This window comes from Dendropsophus ebraccatus, unplaced genomic scaffold, assembly GCF_027789765.1.
Source record: "Dendropsophus ebraccatus isolate aDenEbr1 unplaced genomic scaffold, aDenEbr1.pat pat_scaffold_705_ctg1, whole genome shotgun sequence".
In the NCBI taxonomy this organism is placed as follows: Eukaryota; Metazoa; Chordata; class Amphibia; order Anura; family Hylidae; genus Dendropsophus; species Dendropsophus ebraccatus.
Window position 1 is genome coordinate 75,001 of NW_027210304.1, and position 9,203 is coordinate 84,203.

General features: G+C 53.5%; 18 non-coding genes across 18 annotated transcripts; 10 read left to right on the forward strand and 8 right to left on the reverse strand.

The window, feature by feature from the left end:
• Positions 1 to 67: 67 nt before the first annotated feature.
• TRNAL-CAA (transfer RNA leucine (anticodon CAA)) lies at positions 68 to 178 on the forward strand. The gene is made up of 2 exons: positions 68 to 105; positions 133 to 178. It is a non-coding gene; the product is annotated as a tRNA-Leu (tRNA).
• Positions 179 to 470: 292 nt separating this feature from the next.
• Positions 471 to 544, reverse strand: TRNAR-UCG (transfer RNA arginine (anticodon UCG)). The gene has a single exon. It is a non-coding gene; the product is annotated as a tRNA-Arg (tRNA).
• A 259-nt stretch (positions 545 to 803) lies between these two features.
• On the forward strand, positions 804 to 914 carry TRNAL-CAA (transfer RNA leucine (anticodon CAA)). Its single transcript has 2 exons — positions 804 to 841; positions 869 to 914. It is a non-coding gene; the product is annotated as a tRNA-Leu (tRNA).
• Positions 915 to 1,208: 294 nt separating this feature from the next.
• TRNAR-UCG (transfer RNA arginine (anticodon UCG)) lies at positions 1,209 to 1,281 on the reverse strand. Its single transcript has one exon. It is a non-coding gene; the product is annotated as a tRNA-Arg (tRNA).
• Positions 1,282 to 1,538: 257 nt separating this feature from the next.
• On the forward strand, positions 1,539 to 1,648 carry TRNAL-CAA (transfer RNA leucine (anticodon CAA)). Its single transcript has 2 exons — positions 1,539 to 1,576; positions 1,603 to 1,648. It is a non-coding gene; the product is annotated as a tRNA-Leu (tRNA).
• Positions 1,649 to 2,273: 625 nt separating this feature from the next.
• TRNAL-CAA (transfer RNA leucine (anticodon CAA)) lies at positions 2,274 to 2,384 on the forward strand. Its single transcript has 2 exons — positions 2,274 to 2,311; positions 2,339 to 2,384. It is a non-coding gene; the product is annotated as a tRNA-Leu (tRNA).
• Positions 2,385 to 2,676: 292 nt separating this feature from the next.
• On the reverse strand, positions 2,677 to 2,749 carry TRNAR-UCG (transfer RNA arginine (anticodon UCG)). Its single transcript has one exon. It is a non-coding gene; the product is annotated as a tRNA-Arg (tRNA).
• Positions 2,750 to 3,007: 258 nt separating this feature from the next.
• TRNAL-CAA (transfer RNA leucine (anticodon CAA)) lies at positions 3,008 to 3,117 on the forward strand. Its single transcript has 2 exons — positions 3,008 to 3,044; positions 3,072 to 3,117. It is a non-coding gene; the product is annotated as a tRNA-Leu (tRNA).
• Positions 3,118 to 3,408: 291 nt separating this feature from the next.
• On the reverse strand, positions 3,409 to 3,480 carry TRNAR-UCG (transfer RNA arginine (anticodon UCG)). Its single transcript has one exon. It is a non-coding gene; the product is annotated as a tRNA-Arg (tRNA).
• A 252-nt stretch (positions 3,481 to 3,732) lies between these two features.
• On the forward strand, positions 3,733 to 3,840 carry TRNAL-CAA (transfer RNA leucine (anticodon CAA)). The gene is made up of 2 exons: positions 3,733 to 3,770; positions 3,796 to 3,840. It is a non-coding gene; the product is annotated as a tRNA-Leu (tRNA).
• A 1,011-nt stretch (positions 3,841 to 4,851) lies between these two features.
• On the reverse strand, positions 4,852 to 4,928 carry TRNAR-UCG (transfer RNA arginine (anticodon UCG)). Its single transcript has one exon. It is a non-coding gene; the product is annotated as a tRNA-Arg (tRNA).
• Positions 4,929 to 5,183: 255 nt separating this feature from the next.
• TRNAL-CAA (transfer RNA leucine (anticodon CAA)) lies at positions 5,184 to 5,294 on the forward strand. Its single transcript has 2 exons — positions 5,184 to 5,221; positions 5,249 to 5,294. It is a non-coding gene; the product is annotated as a tRNA-Leu (tRNA).
• A 298-nt stretch (positions 5,295 to 5,592) lies between these two features.
• On the reverse strand, positions 5,593 to 5,666 carry TRNAR-UCG (transfer RNA arginine (anticodon UCG)). Its single transcript has one exon. It is a non-coding gene; the product is annotated as a tRNA-Arg (tRNA).
• A 976-nt stretch (positions 5,667 to 6,642) lies between these two features.
• On the forward strand, positions 6,643 to 6,753 carry TRNAL-CAA (transfer RNA leucine (anticodon CAA)). The gene is made up of 2 exons: positions 6,643 to 6,680; positions 6,708 to 6,753. It is a non-coding gene; the product is annotated as a tRNA-Leu (tRNA).
• Positions 6,754 to 7,042: 289 nt separating this feature from the next.
• Positions 7,043 to 7,114, reverse strand: TRNAR-UCG (transfer RNA arginine (anticodon UCG)). The gene has a single exon. It is a non-coding gene; the product is annotated as a tRNA-Arg (tRNA).
• A 258-nt stretch (positions 7,115 to 7,372) lies between these two features.
• On the forward strand, positions 7,373 to 7,483 carry TRNAL-CAA (transfer RNA leucine (anticodon CAA)). Its single transcript has 2 exons — positions 7,373 to 7,410; positions 7,438 to 7,483. It is a non-coding gene; the product is annotated as a tRNA-Leu (tRNA).
• Positions 7,484 to 7,769: 286 nt separating this feature from the next.
• TRNAR-UCG (transfer RNA arginine (anticodon UCG)) lies at positions 7,770 to 7,842 on the reverse strand. The gene has a single exon. It is a non-coding gene; the product is annotated as a tRNA-Arg (tRNA).
• A 989-nt stretch (positions 7,843 to 8,831) lies between these two features.
• On the forward strand, positions 8,832 to 8,943 carry TRNAL-CAA (transfer RNA leucine (anticodon CAA)). Its single transcript has 2 exons — positions 8,832 to 8,870; positions 8,898 to 8,943. It is a non-coding gene; the product is annotated as a tRNA-Leu (tRNA).
• The last annotated feature ends 260 nt before the right edge of the window (positions 8,944 to 9,203 follow it).

The following is a 9,203-nucleotide window of genomic DNA, read 5'->3' on the forward strand; positions in this document are numbered from 1 at the left end:
CCAATCTATTCGCATACGCTTACAATAACCACCGGCTGGTCAGGGGCCGCCGCTGCAGGCGTGCTTCGTCAGGATGGCCGAGTGGTCTAAGGCGCCAGACTCAAGAGTCTTCTCTTCCCCTGAGCTTGGGTGTTCTGGTCTCCAAATGGAGGCGTGGGTTCAAATCCCACTTCTGACAGCTGCTTTCTTTTGGCCTTGGAAATGCTAACGTGACGCCACCGAAACTTCCACCATCGGCTCTGCCGAGAGGTGACTTTTGGGCACCGGAAAAAAGGAAACCGTGGGCGTTCTGGTCTCCACACGAAGCCGCCGCTTCGAAATCACCCTTTTGGCAGCGGCTTTCTTATGACCTTCGAAACGCTAACGCGTCTCTACCTAAACCCTAAACCTTCCGCTGTACACTCTCCTGAGAGCCCATTTTTGGAAACGTGAAAAGAGCACACGGAACGCACGCTGAGCTAGCTCGGCCGCGACCACGAAGAGGACTCGAACCCTCAATCTTCTGATCCGAAGTCAGACGCCTTATCCATTAGGCCACGCGGTCCTGATGGTATCTGTCCTGCTATCACCGGCTGGCGTTGTTGTGGCAACAGCCCTCGTCTTTGGTGTCCTCTTAACGCGGGTTCAAGATCTGAGTGCATGGGCTGAACATATTCAAAAGCCCTCACAGCGCTCTGTTCAACTTGCACTGAAGTTATAGAGAAAAAAAGGCGAGCTAATTCTCACAAATCGCCCAATCTATTCCGCATACGCTTACAATAACCACCGGCTGGTCAGGGGCCGACCGCTGCAGGCTGTGCTTCGTCAGGATGGCCGAGTGGTCTAAGGCGCCAGACTCAAGAGTCTTCTCTTCCCCTGAGCTTGGGTGTTCTGGTCTCCAAATGGAGGCGTGGGTTCAAATCCCACTTCTGACAGCTGCTTTCTTTTGGGCCTTGGAAATGCTAACGTGACGCCACCGAAACTTCCACCATCGGCTCTGCCGAGAGGTGACTTTTGGGCACCGGAAAAAAGGAAAACCGTGGGCGTTCTGGTCTCCACACGAAGCCGCCGCTTCGAATCACCCTTTTGGCAGCGGCTTTCTTATGACCTTCGAAACGCTAACGCGTCTCTACCTAAACCCTAAACCTTCCGCTGTACACTCTCCTGAGAGCCCATTTTTGGAAACGTGAAAAGAGCACACGGGAACGCACGCTGAGCTAGCTCGGCCGCGACCACGAAGGGACTCGAACCCTCAATCTTCTGATCCGAAGTCAGACGCCTTATCCATTAGGCCACGCGGTCCTGATGGTATCTGTCTGCTATCACCGGCTGGCGTTGTTGTGGCAACAGCCCTCGTCTTTGGTGTCCTCTTTAACGCGGGTTCAAGATCTGAGTGCATGGGCTGAACATATTCAAAGCCCTCACAGCGCTCTGTTCAACTTGCACTGAAGTTATAGAGAAAAAAAAGGCGAGCTAATTCTCACAAATCGCCCAATCTATTCCGCATACGCTTACAATAACCACCGGCTGGTCAGGGGCCGCCGCTGCAGGCGTGCTTCGTCAGGATGGCCGAGTGGTCTAAGGCGCCAGACTCAAGAGTCTTCTCTTCCCTGAGCTTGGGTGTTCTGGTCTCCAAATGGAGGCGTGGGTTCAAATCCCACTTCTGACAGCTGCTTTCTTTTGGCCTTGGAAATGCTAACGTGACGCCACCGAAACTTCACCATCGTCTCTGCCGAGAGGTGACTTTTGGGCACCGGAAAAAAGGAAACCGTGGGCGTTCTGGTCTCCACACGAAGCCGCCGCTTCGAATCACCCTTTTGGCAGCGGCTTTTCTTATGACCTTCGAAACGCTAACGCGTCTCTACCTAAACCCTAAACCTTCCGCTGTACACTCTCCTGAGAGCCCATTTTTGGAAACGTGAAAAGAGCACACGGAACGCACGCTGAGCTAGCTCGGCCCGCAGACCACGAGGGACTCGAACCCTCAATCTTCTGATCCGAAGTCAGACGCCTTATCCATTAGGCCACGCGGTTCCTGATGGTATCTGTCCTGCTATCACCGGCTGGCGTTGTTTGTGGCAACAGCCCTCGTCTTTGGTGTCCTCTTTAACGCGGGTTCAAGATCTGAGTGCATGGGGCTGAACATATTCAAAGCCCTCACAGCGCTCTGTTCAACTTGCACTGAAGTTATAGAGAAAAAAAGGCGAGCTAATTCTCACAAATCGCCCAATCTATTCCGCATACGCTTACAATAACCACCGGCTGGTCAGGGGCCGCCGCTGCAGGCGTGCTTCGTCAGGATGGCCGAGTGGTCTAAGGCGCCAGACTCAAGAGTCTTCTCTTCCCCTGAGCTTGGGTGTTCTGGTCTCCAAATGGAGGCGTGGGTTCAAATCCCACTTCTGACAGCTGCTTTCTTTTGGCCTTGGAAATGCTAACGTGACGCCACCGAAACTTACCACCATCGGCTCTGCCGAGAGGTGACTTTTGGGCACCGGAAAAAAGGAAACCGTGGGCGTTCTGGTCTCCACACGAAGCCGCCGCTTCGAATCACCCTTTTGGCAGCGGCTTTCTTATGACCTTCGAAACGCTAACGCGTCTCTACCTAAACCCTAAACCTTCCGCTGTACACTCTCCTGAGAGCCCATTTTTGGAAACGTGAAAAGAGCACACGGAACGCACGCTGAGCTAGCTCGGCCGCGACCACGAAGGGACTCGAACCCTCAATCTTCTGATCCGAAGTCAGACGCCTTATCCATTAGGCCACGCGGTCCTGATGGTATCTGTCCTGCTATCACCGGCTTGGCGTTGTTGTGGCAACAGCCCTCGGTCTTTGGTGTCCTCTTAACGCGGGTTCAAGATCTGAGTGCATGGGCTGAACATATCAAAGCCCTCACAGCGCTCTGTTCAACTTGCACTGAAGTTATAGGAGAAAAAAAGGCGAGCTAATTCTCACAAATCGCCCAATCTATTCCGCATACGCTTACAATAACCACCGGCTGGTCAGGGGCCGCCGCTGCAGGCGTGCTTCGTCAGGATGGCCGAGTGGGTAAGGCGCCAGACTCAAGAGTCTTCTCTTCCCCTGAGCTTGGGTGTTCTGGTCTCCAAATGGAGGCGTGGGTTCAAATCCCACTTCTGACAGCTGCTTTCTTTTGGCCTTGGAAATGCTAACGTGACGCCACCGAAACTTCCACCATCGCTCTGCCGAGAGGTGACTTTTGGGCACCGGAAAAAAAGGAAACCGTGGGCGTTCTGGTCTCCACACGAAGCCGCCGCTTCGAATCACCCTTTTGGCAGCGGCTTTCTTATGACCTTCGAAACGCTAACGCGTCTCTACCTAAACCCTAAACCTTCCGCTGTACACTCTCCTGAGAGCCCATTTTTGGAAACGTGAAAAGAGCACACGGAACGCACGCTGAGCTAGCTCGGCCGCGACCACGAAGGGACTCGAACCCTCAATCTTCTGATCCGAAGTCAGACGCCTATCCATTAGGCCACGCGGTCCTGATGGTATCTGTCCTGCTATCACCGCTGGCGTTGTTGTGGCAACAGCCCTCGTCTTTGTGTCCTCTTTAACGCGGGTTCAAGATCTGAGTGCATGGCTGAACATATTCAAAGCCCTCACAGCGCTCTGTTCAACTTGCACTGAAGTTATAGAGAAAAAAGGCGAGCTAATTCTCACAAATCGCCCAATCTATTCCGCATACGCTTACAATAAACCCGGCTGGTCAGGGGCCGCCGCTGCAGGCGTGCTTCGTCAGGATGGCCGAGTGGTCTAAGGCGCCAGACTCAAGAGTCTTCTCTTCCCTGAGCTTGGTGTTCTGGTCTCCAAATGGAGCGTGGGTTCAAATCCCACTTCTGACAGCTGCTTTCTTTTGGCCTTGGAAATGCTAACGTGACGCCACCGAAACTTCCACCATCGGCTCTGCCGAGAGGTGACTTTTGGGCACCGGAAAAAAGGAAACCGTGGGCGTTCTGGTCTCCACACGAAGCCGCCGCTTCGAATCACCCTTTTGGCAGCGGCTTTCTTATGACCTTCGAAACGCTAACGCGTCTCTACCTAAACCCTAAACTTCCGCTGTACACTCTCCTGAGAGCCATTTTTGAAACGTGAAAAGAGCACACGGAACGCACGCTGAGCTAGCTCGGCCGCGACCACGAAGGACTCGAACCCTCATCTTCTGATCCGAAGTCAGACGCCTTATCCATTAGGCCACGCGGGTCCTGATGGTATCTGTCCTGCTATCACCGGCTGGCGTTGTTGTGGCAACAGCCCTCGTCTTTGGTGTCCTCTTTAACGCGGGTTTTAAGATCTGAGTGCATGGGCTGAACATATTCAAAGCCCTCACAGCGCTCTGTTCAACTTGCACTGAAGTTATAGAGAAAAAAAGGCGAGCTAATTCTCACAAATCGCCCAATCTATTCCGCATACGCTTACAATAACCACCGGCTGGTCAGGGGCCGCGCGGCAGGCGTGCTTCGTCAGGATGGACGAGTGGTCTAAGGCGCCAGACTCAGAGTCTTTCTTCCCCTGAGCTTGGGTGTTCTGGTCTCCAAATGGAGGCGTGGGTTCAAATCCCACTTCTGACAGCTGCTTTCTTTTGGCCTTGGAAATGCTAACGTGACGCCACCGAAACTTCCACCATCGGCTCTGCCGAGAGGTGACTTTTGGGCACCGGAAAAAAGGAAACCGTGGGGCGTTCTGGTCTCCACACGAAGCCGCCGCTTCGAATCACCCTTTTGGCAGCGGCTTTCTTATGACCTTCGAAACGCTAACGCGTCTCTACCTAAACCCTAAACCTTCCGCTGTAACACTCTCCTGAGAGCCCATTTTTGAAACGTGAAAAAGCCCACGGAACGCACGCTGAGCTAGCTCGGCCGCGACCAAAGGGACTCGAACCCTCAATCTTCTGATCCGAAGTCAGACGCCTTTCCATTAGGCCACGCGGTCCTGATGGTATCTGTCCTGCTATCACCGGCTGGCGTTGTTTGTGGCAACAGCCCTCGTCTTTGGTGTCCTCTTTACGCGGGTTCAAGATCTGAGGCATGGGCTGAACATATTCAAAGCCCTCACAGCGCTCTGTTCAACTTGCACTGAAGTTATAGAGAAAAAAAGGCGAGCTAATTCTCACAAATCGCCCAATCTATTCCGCATACGCTTACAATAACCACCGGCTGGTCAGGGGCCGCCGCTGCAGGCGTGCTTCGTCAGGATGGCCGAGTGGTCTAAGGCGCCAGACTCAAGAGTCTTCTCTTCCCCTGAGCTTGGGTGTTCTGGTCTCCAAATGGAGGCGTGGGTTCAAATCCCACTTCTGACAGCTGCTTTCTTTTGGCCTTGGAAATGCTAACGTGACGCCACCGAAACTTCCACATCCACCATCGGCTCTGCCGAGAGGTGACTTTTGGGCACACGGAAAAAAGGAAACCGTGGGCGTTCTGGTCTCCACACGAAGCCGCCGCTTCGAATCACCTTTTGGCAGCGGCTTTCTTATGACCTTCGAAACGCTAACGCGTCTCTACTACCTAAACCCTAAACCTTCCGCTGTACACTCTCCTGAGAGCCCATTTTTGAAACGTGAAAAGAGCACACGGAACGCACGCTGAGCTAGCTCGCCGCGACCACGAAGGGACTCGAACCCTCAATCTTCTGATCCGAAGTCAGAACGCCTTATCCATTAGGCCACGCGGTCCTGATGGTATCTGTCCTGCTATCACCGGCTGGCGTTGTTGTGGCAACAGCCCTCGTCTTTGGTGTCCTCTTTAACGCGGTTCAAGATCTGAGTGCATGGGCTGAACATATTCAAAGCCCTCACAGCGCTCTGTTCAACTTGCACTGAAGTTATAGAGAAAAAAAGGCGAGCTAATTCTCACAAATCGCCCAATCTATTCCGCATACGCTTACAATAACCACCGGCTGGTCAGGGGCCGCCGCTGCAGGCGTGCTTCGTCAGGATGGCCGAGTGGTCTAAGCGCCAGCTCAAGAGTCTTCTCTTCCCCTGAGCTTGGTGTTCTGGTCTCCAAATGGAGGCGTGGGTTCAAATCCCACTTCTGACAGCTGCTTTCTTTTGGCCTTGGAAATGCTAACGTGACGCCACCGAAACTTCCACCATCGGCTCTGCCGAGAGGTGACTTTTGGGCACCGGAAAAAGGAAAACCGTGGGCGTTCTGGTCTCCACACGAAGCCGCCGCTTCGAATCACCCTTTTGGCAGCGCTTTCTTATGACCTTCGAAACGCTAACGCGTCTCTACCTAAACCTAAACCTTCCGCTGTACACTCTCCTGAGAGCCCATTTTGGAAACGTGAAAAGAGCACACGAACGCACGCTGAGCTAGCTCGGCCGCGACAACGAAGGGAATCGACCCTCAATCTTCTGATCCGAAGTCAGACGCCTTATCATTAGGCCACGCGTCCTGATGGTATCTGTCCTGCTATCCCGGCTGGCGTTGTTGTGGCAACAGCCCTCGTCTTTGTGTCCTCTTAACGCGGTGTTCAAGATCTGAGTGCATGGGCTGAACATATTCAAAGCCCTCACAGCGCTCTGTTCAACTTGCACTGAAAGTTATAGAGGAAAAAAGGCGAGCTATTCTCACAAATCGCCCAATCTATTCCGCATACGCTTACAATAACCACCGGCTGGTCAGGGGCCGCCGCTGCAGGCGTGCTTCGTCAGGATGGCCGAGTGGTCTAAGGCGCCAGACTCAAGAGTCTTCTCTTCCCCTGAGCTTGGGTGTTCTGGTCTCCAATGGAGGCGTGGGTTTCAAATCCCACTTCTGACAGCTGCTTTCTTTGGCCTTGGAAATGCTAACGTGACGCCACCGAAACTTCCACCATCGGCTCTGCCGAGAGGTGACTTTTGGGCACCGGAAAAAAGGAAACCGTGGGCGTTCTGGTCTCCACACGAAGCCGCCGCTTCGAATCACCCTTTTGGCAGCGGCTTTCTTATGACCTTCGAAACGCTAACGCGTCTCTACCTAAACCCTAACCTTCCGCTGTACACTCTCCTGAGAGCCCATTTTTGGAAACGTGAAAAGAGCACACGGAACGCACGCTGAGCTAGCTCAGCCGCGACCACGAAGGGACTCGAACCCTCAATCTCTGATCCGAAGTCAGACGCCTTATCCATTAGGCCACGCGGTCCTGATGGTATCTGTCCTGCTATCACCGGCTGGCGTTGTTGTGGCAACAGCCCTCGTCTTTGGTGTCCTCTTTAACGCGGGTTCAAGATCTGAGTGCATGGGCTGAACATATTCAAAGCCCTCACAGCGCTCTGTTCAACTTGCACTGAAGTTATAGAGAAAAAAAGGCGAGCTAATTCTCACAAATCGCCCAATCTATTCCGCATACGCTTACAATAACCACCGGCTGGTCAGGGGCCGGCCGCTGCAGGCGTGCTTCGTCAGGATGGCCGAGTGGTCTAAGGCGCCAGACTCAAGAGTCTTCTCTTCCCCTGAGCTTGGGTGTTCTGGTCTCCAAATGGAGGCGTGGGTTCAAATCCCACTTCTGACAGCTGCTTTCTTTTGCCTTGGAAATGCTAACGTGACGCCACCGAAACTTCCACCATCGGCTCTGCCGAGAGGTGACTTTTGGGCACCGGAAAAAAGGAAACCGTGGGCGTTCTGGTCTCCACACGAAGCCGCCGCTTCGAATCACCCTTTTGGCAGCGGCTTTCTTATGACTTCGAAACGCTAACGGTCTCTACCTAAACCCTAAACCTTCCGCTGTACACTCTCCTGAGAGCCCATTTTGGAAACGTGAAAAGAGCACACGGAACGCACGCTGAGCTAGCTCGGCGCGACCACGAAGGGACTCGAACCCTCAATCTTCTGATCCGAAGTCAGACGCCTTATCCATTAGGCCACGCGGTCCTGATGGTATCTGTCCTGCTATCACCGGCGGCGTTGTTGTGGGCAACAGCCCTCGTCTTTGTGTCCTCTTTACGCGGGTTCAAGATCTGAGTGCATGGCTGAACATATTCAAAGCCCTCACAGCGCTCTGTTCAACTTGCACTGAAGTTATAGAGAAAAAAAGGCGAGCTAATTCTCACAAATCGCCCAATCTATTCCGCATACGCTACAATAACCACCGGCTGGTCAGGGGCCGCCGCGCAGGCGTGCTTCGCAGGAGGCCGAGTGGTCTAAGGCGCCAGACTCAGAGTCTTCTCTTCCCCTGAGCTTGGGTGTTTCTGGTCTCCAATGGAGGCGTGGGTTCCAATCCACTTCTGACAGCTGCTTTCTTTTGGCATTGGAAATGCTAACGTGACGCCACCGAAACTTCCACCATCGGCTCTGCCGAGAGGTGACTTTTGGGCACCGGAAAAAGAGGAAAACCGTGGGCGTTCTGGTCTCCACACGAAGCTCGAAGCCGCGCCGTCGAATCACCCTTGTTGGCAGCGGCTTTCTTATGACCTTCGAAACCGCTAACGCTCTCACCTAAACCCTAAACCTTCCGCTGTACACTCTCCTGAGAGCCCATTTTTGGAAAATGAAAAGAGCACACGGAACGCACGCTGAGCTAGCTCGGCCGCGCGACACGAAGGGACTCGAAACCCTCATCTTCTGATCCAAAGTCAGACGCCTTATCCATTAGGCCACGCGGTCCTGATGGTATCTGTCCTGCTATCACCGGCTGGCGTTGTTGTGGCAAACAGCCCTCTGTCTTTGGTGTCCTCTTTAACGCCGGGTTCAAGATCTGAGTGCATGGGCTGAACATATTCAAAGCCCTACACAGCGCTCTGTTCAACTTGCACTGAAGTTATAGAGAAAAAAGGCGAGCTAATTCTCACAAATCGCCCAATCTATTCCGCATACGCTTACAATACCACCGGCTGTCGGGGCCTCCGCTGCAGGCGTGCTTCGTCAAGATGGCCGAGTGGTCTAAGGCGCCAGAACTCAAGAGTCTTCTCTTCCCCTGAGCTTGGGTGTTCTGGTCTCCAAATGGAGGCGTGGGTTCAAATCCCACTTCTGACAGCTGCTTTCTTTTGGCCTTGGAAATGCTAACGTGACGCCACGAAACTTCCACTATCGGCTCTGCCGAGAGTGACTTTTGTGCGACGCGGAAAAAGGAACCGTGGCGTTCTGGTCCTCCACACGAGCCCGCCGCTTTCGATCACCCTTTTTTGTCAGCGCTTTCTTATGACCTTCGAAACGCTAACGCTCTCTACTAAACCCTAAACCTTCCGCTGTACACTCTCTGAGAGCCCATTTTTGGAAACGTGAAAAGAAGCACA